The sequence below is a fragment of the Euphorbia lathyris genome, chromosome 1 (assembly GCF_963576675.1).
Source record: "Euphorbia lathyris chromosome 1, ddEupLath1.1, whole genome shotgun sequence".
In the NCBI taxonomy this organism is placed as follows: domain Eukaryota; kingdom Viridiplantae; phylum Streptophyta; class Magnoliopsida; order Malpighiales; family Euphorbiaceae; genus Euphorbia; species Euphorbia lathyris.
Window position 1 is genome coordinate 237,196 of NC_088910.1, and position 8,414 is coordinate 245,609.

At 38.2% G+C, this 8,414-nt stretch overlaps 1 pseudogene; it reads left to right on the forward strand.

Annotated features, from left to right (window-relative positions):
- The first annotated feature begins 6,075 nt into the window (after positions 1 to 6,075).
- On the forward strand, positions 6,076 to 7,876 carry LOC136233461 (putative cyclin-A3-1; annotated as a pseudogene).
- The last annotated feature ends 538 nt before the right edge of the window (positions 7,877 to 8,414 follow it).

An 8,414-nucleotide genomic window follows, 5' to 3' on the forward strand; every position in this document is an offset into this window, starting at 1 on the left:
CCCAAATAAATTTGGAAAACCGACAGGAGACAAAAAGGTGGTCCAACGTTTCTGTATCTAATAAGCACAAGTTGCAATGAGAAATAACTTGACAGCCGCGCAACTGAAGCTGATCATGTGTTGGCAAATACCCAAGATAAGCCCGCCATCCAATAAGCGAGTGTGCAGGAGGAACACTTTGACACCTTAAAAAAAAAGACTCCAAGGCTGTTGAGTAGGAGGAGATCTAAGCCAATCGTAGAGGAGCTTAACAGTTAAAACCTCACTCATAGCAGGCTTCCAAACACAAATATCAACATCGTCCCTACCCCGCCTAATATTTCGCAATCTATTCTCCACATCCACATGTAACACAGGCAGATTATGCCAATTATTACCATCCAAATAATCCTCCACCAAATCAAAACAACGACGATGTTGACTAGCAGATAGGCCAACATATGCAGCCAGTGAAGGACACATCCAGGTCCCATTCCAAAAATTAAGTTCAGAGTGCTGACCAATCCGCCCAACACAGTGATGCTCAACTTCAGAATAAATGGATTTTATCGAGCCCCAAATAGAAGAATTCATGATATAATGTCGTGACTGTCCCGCTTTATTGAGAAAACGAGTTCTAAGTAACTTAAAGCAGAGAGACTTTTCCTGAAGAAGACCCCAAGCCATCTTTCCATTCAACGCCTTGTTTAGAATAGACAAATTCTTGATTCCAAGACCTCCATCCTTGAAGTTTTGACAATAAATTTTCCAAGGGACAGTGACAAACTTCTTGCAATTAATGGACTCAGACCAAATAAAATTCCTCATATGCCTAGTCATACGTGTAAGCAGCACAGAAGGCCACTTATAAATGCTAAAAGAGTGAATGAAGCTACCAGTAATTACAGAATTTACCAGAGCCACTCTCCCAGCAATAGACAAACAATGCCATTTCCATTTAGCAAAGTGAGCAAGCACCCTATCCATCAAACTAGTCATTTGTCGTGTCTTTGGTAAACCAAAAAACAAAGGGACTCTAAGATAGCGAAATGGAACAGACCCTTGACGAATATCAATAATATCAGCAAGACGATTGCCACGTCCAGAAGAAACAAAGGAGCCTAGAAATAATTCAGATTTGTTCCAACTAACACACTGACCTGAGATAGATCCATACAGCTCAAATACACCCTTAATAACAGCTAGATTACCCGAAGAGGCCCTACAGCAGAGAAGAATATCATCAACATAAAATAAATGAGTCGAAAACACCTTTGCAGAAGTATATTGCATTGGAGCAAGTCGCCCAGTATCCACGAGGAGAAGCAACCAACGGCTAATAAAGTCCTCGGCAATACCAAATAATATAGGAGACAGCGGATCGCCTTGTCGAACCCCTCTTGAACATCTGAAATATCCACTAATGGCTCCATTGTTCAAAATTGAAATCTGAGATGCAGATAAAACATTCAGAATCCATTCTCTAAATTTAATAGAGAAACCAAAAGCGTCCATCACGACAAGTAAAAAATTCCAATTTAAGGTGTCAAAAGCTTTCCTGATGTCAAGCTTCAAGGCTAAGTTCCCTCCAAAATACTTTTTACGAAGCATATTAGTGCCTTCAGAAGCAAGCGAAATGCATTGGTGAATACTTCGTCCAGGAATAAATCCAAATTGATTCTGAGAAACAATGCGAGATGCAATAGAAGCGAGTCTATCAGCCAAAATTTTTGCAATTATTTTATAACTAAAGTTGCTCATTACAATAGGCATATACTGATCAAGAGATATCGCACCCTCCACCTTCGGGATAAGGACCATAATACTGGAGCACAGGCCATGATGTATCATGCCACTCATAAAGAAGCTTTTGACAACAGCAAACACATCAACACCAACAATATCCCAGAAAGACTGAAAAAAGACCCCAGAAAACCCATCAGGTCCAGGAGAACTATTGATATCCATTGCAAAGACTGCCATACGAACTTCATTCATATCCGGACAACGAGTAAGAAAATCATATCCAAGTCAGAGATAAGATGTGGAACAACCTCATAAACAAGATCATAATTTTGCGGCAAGACCTCATCATTTTTAAAAAGATTTGAATAAAATTCAGCAATATGTGTCCCAATTTGATTCTGATTAAAGACCAGCTCACCCTCAATTTGAAGCACTGAAATCCCAGAGGCAGCAGCTCAAATAGATGCCATACGATGGAAGAAGCTGGTATTTCGGTCTCCCTCCTTAAGCCATCTAACTCTGTTCTTGTCACGCAAAAAAGCCTCATTTCTATGTAAAATATTATCCAAGTGTGCATGAGCATTCATCTCCTCATGATGTAGTTCAGGAGTAAACCCATTCTTAGAGATTTTTGCCTGCACATGGGCCAGATCCGTCTCAGCATCAGTGAGACACATATCAATGTTACCAAAAACCACTTTATTCTAGTGACGGAGCACCGACCGAAGTCGTCTGAGTTTATCGCATAAAGCTTGCATAGGAGGTAAGCTAGGATGCATTCCATTCCAAAAATCAGCAATCACCTCCCTAATCCCCAGATACAGAATCCACATAGACTAAAATTTGAATCTAGAGATAGGGTGATTCCCCTTAGAGCAGGTAAACATCAAAGGGCAATGGTTAGAGTGATGTCGCGGCAAAGCCAAACTGCAAATCGATTCCCAAAAGTCCGAGAATAAATCAGATAATAAAAGTCTATCCAGCCGACATTCAACCCGCGCAGAGCCAGACCTGCCATTAGACTAAGTAAAGAAGACCCCATAAGTAGGACCATCAACAAAAGAACCAGAATCAATAAAATCACGAAACTCCCTATAAGGACGCAAAGTAGGAGCCCGTCCCGATTTCTCATGAGATCTAAGGACAGAATTAAAATCTCCAAGAAGCACCCAATGCCCATTCAACCTATTTTGATGAGCCAAAATATCATCAAACATAGTGACACGTCTATTTGCCCAAACGCTCCCGTAAACAAAGCAGACAAAAGTATTTAAATTAGATAAACTCAGAATAACAAACTGTTCATGTCTGAAACAAATATTGGTAACCATGGAAGAATTAATCTTTGCAAAACCCATAAAGTTGGAAGCTCCTTATTGTTCATAGCAATTAAAGACAAACGAAGCCTTCTCCAGAAGGCCTCATTAACAGAACTGAACTCCACCATAGGCTCAACTAAACAAAGAAAATCTGGTTTGTGAAGAGAACAAAAACGATGCAAGTAACCCTGAGTATCCTTATTAAGAATACCCCTACAATTCCAGTAAAGAAAGATCATTTAAAACGGACCGGAGGTTTACTGGCTCGTTTGTTTCGAGCTGGCAAATTCTCCGTTGTTGTCATAATTTTTTCCCTCGGCCTTACTTTCTTAGTGCTAACTGTGTTCCAGCTATTGTCATCCTCATCTGCCATATCAGCCCAGGATTTAGTACGAGATGATGATTCAAATGTTGAATCAGCTCCCTTATATCTAGTGAGAATATTGTCCATTCCAGGTGAATCCGGCCTGTCAGTTTCATCACAACTGTATTCATCCTCCTTCCTAAGTTGCGGGCTGCCAGGTAGAACAACCTCCACCACACAACCAGAATCAGCAGGAGGCCTAAGCTCAGAAACAATCCGTGAAGATGAATGTTGAACAGGCACATCGGTCTGAATTGCATTAGGCTTTTTCACAAACTTCCTCTCCTATGAAACCATTGTACTTTTTCTTTCAATAACCGGAGCCTCTAGAACCTTTTCCAATGGTTTTTTATTTTTCCTGCAGTCATAAGCCATGTGGCCAATGTTTGAACAAACTTTACAGAAGCTTGGTAATCTCGCATACACCACATCTATCCAAATTTGTTTTCCTTCTCTCTCAATACCCATTTTAACAGGAAGCTCATTCATCAAATCCACATCAATTAACATTCTAGCATAATGACCAAACTCACCTTCAATAGTGGTATTATCAAATCGTATAAGCCCTCCAATACCCTTCGAAATATCTGAAAGAATTTGAGGATCCCAATACTCCCACGGAAGAGAATATAATCTAATCCAAACCTGAGCATTTGTAGACTTCTCAGCATAGGGGTCAAAGTCCGGAACCCAGGGTTGCAAACAGAAAGTACCTGGCTTAGTACTAATAATGCCCCACGCTAGCAACTGATTATTGATCTCCTGGGATCCCAAAACCACATGAAAAAAGCGTCTCCCAATAGATATCAGTCGCCAAGAATCCTTCAAACCCCAAACCTTTGTTAAAGTTTCCTTAAGAGAAAGAACCTTCCATGGGGCATCTCCTTTGTTTAAGATTAACCTGCCAATCAGAGATGAGGAGCAAAGGGCCGCACGCCTATGATAGGCAAATTGAGAAATTCAAACCGACCGAAGACCGCCAATATCAGAAATCACAGCAGTCGAGCAAGAAGTCGGATCCAGATTCCCAGCAAGAACCTTCGCAAATGACCTGCCCTGCACCTCCAAATTAGGCTTTCTCAAAGGATCTTGTGAAATCGAAGCAATCTGTGGTTGCGGGATACGCGATTGCGAATTATGAAAATGGGCCTTTGGATTAAAGAGAGCCTCTATACCGAGGTAGTTATCAAGATAATTCATGGTGGATAAAGAGTGATTCCTCAAACCGGAGAAAATTATTATTTAATCGAGCTTATTAATTTGTCGAATATTCATTTATCGGCGTTTTACTGCCCCTTTCCCACTTGTTTTTTTTATGGTGAATCTCTCGTGATTCATTTTACAAGACATGAAATAAAATCAATCGAAATGAATCATTAGAACAAAAATACTAACCCGGTTTACCTGTTAAGTATTTAACTTAATCGCAATACTTATTAGGGCAATTTTTAAAATAGAAAAGTAAACTGAAATTCTCACTTGGTTTACTACTAATATGATAATCTCGTACAATCTGTGCGTGAAAAAGCCATGAACTACTATCCCATGAACTTTTTTTGGTCCGTATGTAGTTTGCAGAGTCATACGTACGTCAAATGATGTTGAATCAATACGTGTAGAAGTGTATGCTCTCTCTTGAAGCGTTTTAAAGTTGATTTCCGTTGACAGCAGAAGCAATTCACCTCCCCCCGTATGTCACAGATTTTTCCATAGTTTTCCATTTGTCGTTCCACATTATCTCACACAATAAATTGTCGGTTGATATACTGCTGCCAAAGATAAAAACAAGGAAACGAAAAATAGTGTCAAGCAATGTACTAAAGCAAACAGATTACATGTGCTTCGCAATTACTTGATATGCGAAGCAAATTATATATCTAACTGCGAATTCGCAGTTTTCGTAGTTCTTCAAAAACCACGAATGTAGTTATGTGTTTAACTCTCCGCAGTTTAAGCTGATTCGAGAAGCTTTAAAGCTTTGCGGTTCGCGATTCCACAAAGAAAAATCACAAACCGCGAAGGTGTCGGGTAAACCAAAACTAACTTTAAACACACTAATTCAAATTTATAACTTCAAATACACGAAACTAACAAGTCCAAAGGGATTTATATATGTAAAATTAACATAATACTTACATAAATAGCTTGAATTTTGGATTGAGGTATGAAAATGAAGGATTCTAATCTAAGAAATAAAGGAACAGAGAGAGAGATAAAGAAGAAAAAGAAAGAAGATGCTAAGTTGTTATATATATATATATATTTATGAGGGGTATTATGTAAATGAAATCATCTAGGTATGTAATGTGTTTAGTCGGTTTTGATAATATGGACCTTAATGACAATGTAGTATTTGATCGTTTGGTCATTCATCGTTAAATCTACGTTTATTAAAACCTTAAGGTGGAGATTCAAAGCATTCTAAGGCTTAGATTGAGGTCATGTGAATATGGCGGTGTATTTAGATATGTCTTTAAATATGTAAATGGGCTTGCAATTTGGCCCAATTTTATAATTTAGTTATTAATTATTGATAATTATTTTTCCAATTTTTAAAATGGAAAAGGAAACTAAAATTCTCACTCGGTTTACAACTACTGTCGAATCTGCCCGTGAAAAAGCCTGTGTCACTTTCATTACATATTCCCCTTTTTATTTCTCATTTCCATGGCTGACCAGGACAACTTCTGTCGTCTAACTCGCGCTAATAGAAAGAGTGCTGCTTCATCCATCTCTAAGAACAAGAAGAAGAAGAGGAGGGTTGTTTTGGGAGACCAGCCTAACCTCTCAAACGCCCTTGTTCCGGTGAATGTTAATGCTTCTGATGCCAAAGCAAAGGCAAAGGCTAAAAGTCTTATTCTACCCAACAAGGATGATTCTCAAATTTGTCGAGTTTATGCTTCTGACATTTATGAATATCTTCTTAAATTGGAGGTAATTTGTTCTGCACTGCAATGTCCAATTAGTACTTTTAAATTTACACGTACATCTGATTTCAAGGTTTTCAATGTAGTTTCTCAAATGAATTTACACACTGCTTCAGTCATTTTCTCTTGTGTTTCTCAAAATGGTTATAACAGCTATGATGATTAGGACATAGAAATATTTGGCTATAGGAACTGGCATCATCACTATTTTTTTGAATAAGGTATTAAGAACTATTAGGAATTAAGGAGGTTTTATGCCAGTAAAATTTTGGGGTTAATTTGATGAATTTAATTTTCAGGCTGATCCGAAGAAGAGGCCATTGCCTGATTATATTGAAACAGTTCAAAAGGATATTACCGCCTATATGAGAGGGATTTTGGTGGATTGGTTGGTGGAAGTTGCTGAGGAATACAAGCTTATGTCAGAAACTCTGCACATGACTATTTCCTACATTGATCGATTCTTGTCACTAAATGTTCTTAATAGGAATAAGTTTCAGCTGCTGGGTGTTTCCTCAATGCTCATTGCAGCGTAAGAGCCTGTCTCTGAATTTCGGTATCGCTGTTCAATTGTTGTGCGCATTTTTTTCTTATTTCATTCTTTACTCCCAATTGCAATATGCAGAAAGTACGGAGAAAGTAACCCTCCAATTGTGGAAGACTTTTGTTATATAACTGATCATGCATTCACTAAGGAAGAGGTATTTACTTTCATCCTTTTGTTATGCACTCTTCTCCTTTCAAATTGTTGTTAACCTTTGCTATAATTATGGTCATTGGTTCTGTAGGTTGTGAAGATGGAGGCTGACATACTCAACTCTTTGAAATTCGAATTAGGCTGTCCCACAATAAAGACATTCCTTATGTACAAACTGCTACTGTACTCATGTATCTCTTCATACATTCTGATCTTTAATTTATGTTGTTCTTGGTTGCAGGAAACACACCAGAGTTGCACAAGAAGATGACAAGGTAGGCTTAATCTCCATGGACCTTCAATTTATTCTATTTGTTTCTCTTTTACATCCAACAAATATTTGTAATATTTGTTTCTTAAATTTGTAGCTTGAGTACATGGGAAACTACCTTGCCGAGTTAAGCTTGTTAGATTTCGATTGTGTGAAATTCTTGCGGTCTTTAGTGGCTGCTTCTGCTATATTTCTTGCAAGATTCATGATTAGACCAAAGATGCATCCCTGGGTAAGGATTCTTGTTTCAGATAGCAAGTGAGTAATTCTTCTTACTAATTTATGGTTATGGTTATGCAGAATATTTCCCTTGAACAATGCACTGGATACATGTCATGCGACTTGAAGGAATGTATTCTTATCATACATGACTTGTATTTGAATAAAAGATGGGATGGACTTCACGCTGTAAGAGACAAATACAAGCAGCGTAAGGTAACATTTCAGCATTTTAATTTTATTTATGACCAAAATTGCAGTCTTATTTACCTCAACTTGCTTTCTTGGACAGTTCAAATGTGTTGCTGCCATGTCATCTTCTACTGATATCCCGACTAGTTTTTTTTCAAGGTGTTAAAAGATGAATCCTTTCACCAGGACATGCATTGGTTTTTTGGTTGGAGGTTTGTAATTTCGATGAAGAATAGCATTTGCTGATGCAAGTAGCTGCGGACTGTCAACTTATTTTTACTTTAAAACCTAGAAACCAAAATTTATCTGGGAAAGTATTCTAAATATGGTTGATAAATTTTGTGACCAATGAGCCAATTAGATGAATTTTCTTTTGTGCACATTTGAGTCATATGAGAAATTTTTCATAGTGAAACTCAATATATTATTTCTCGATAGATGGATTTTTAGAGCAAAGCAAATGACACGTCTCTGCTTTAATTATTTTACTGAACTTGAAAGTTGAAACTCGAGCTTGGTTTTTCAATAAGTACAACGGCCCCAAAGCCAAGTGATAGTAACTTTTTTGCTAGAATAAAAATAATTTGCTGCCATTTATTTCTCACATAGTTATTAAAGGCGCACCTATGGCGCATGGCGCACCAGGCGCTGGCCTTAGCGCCATGACACCTCCATGGCATGGCGCAACAGCCATGACGTG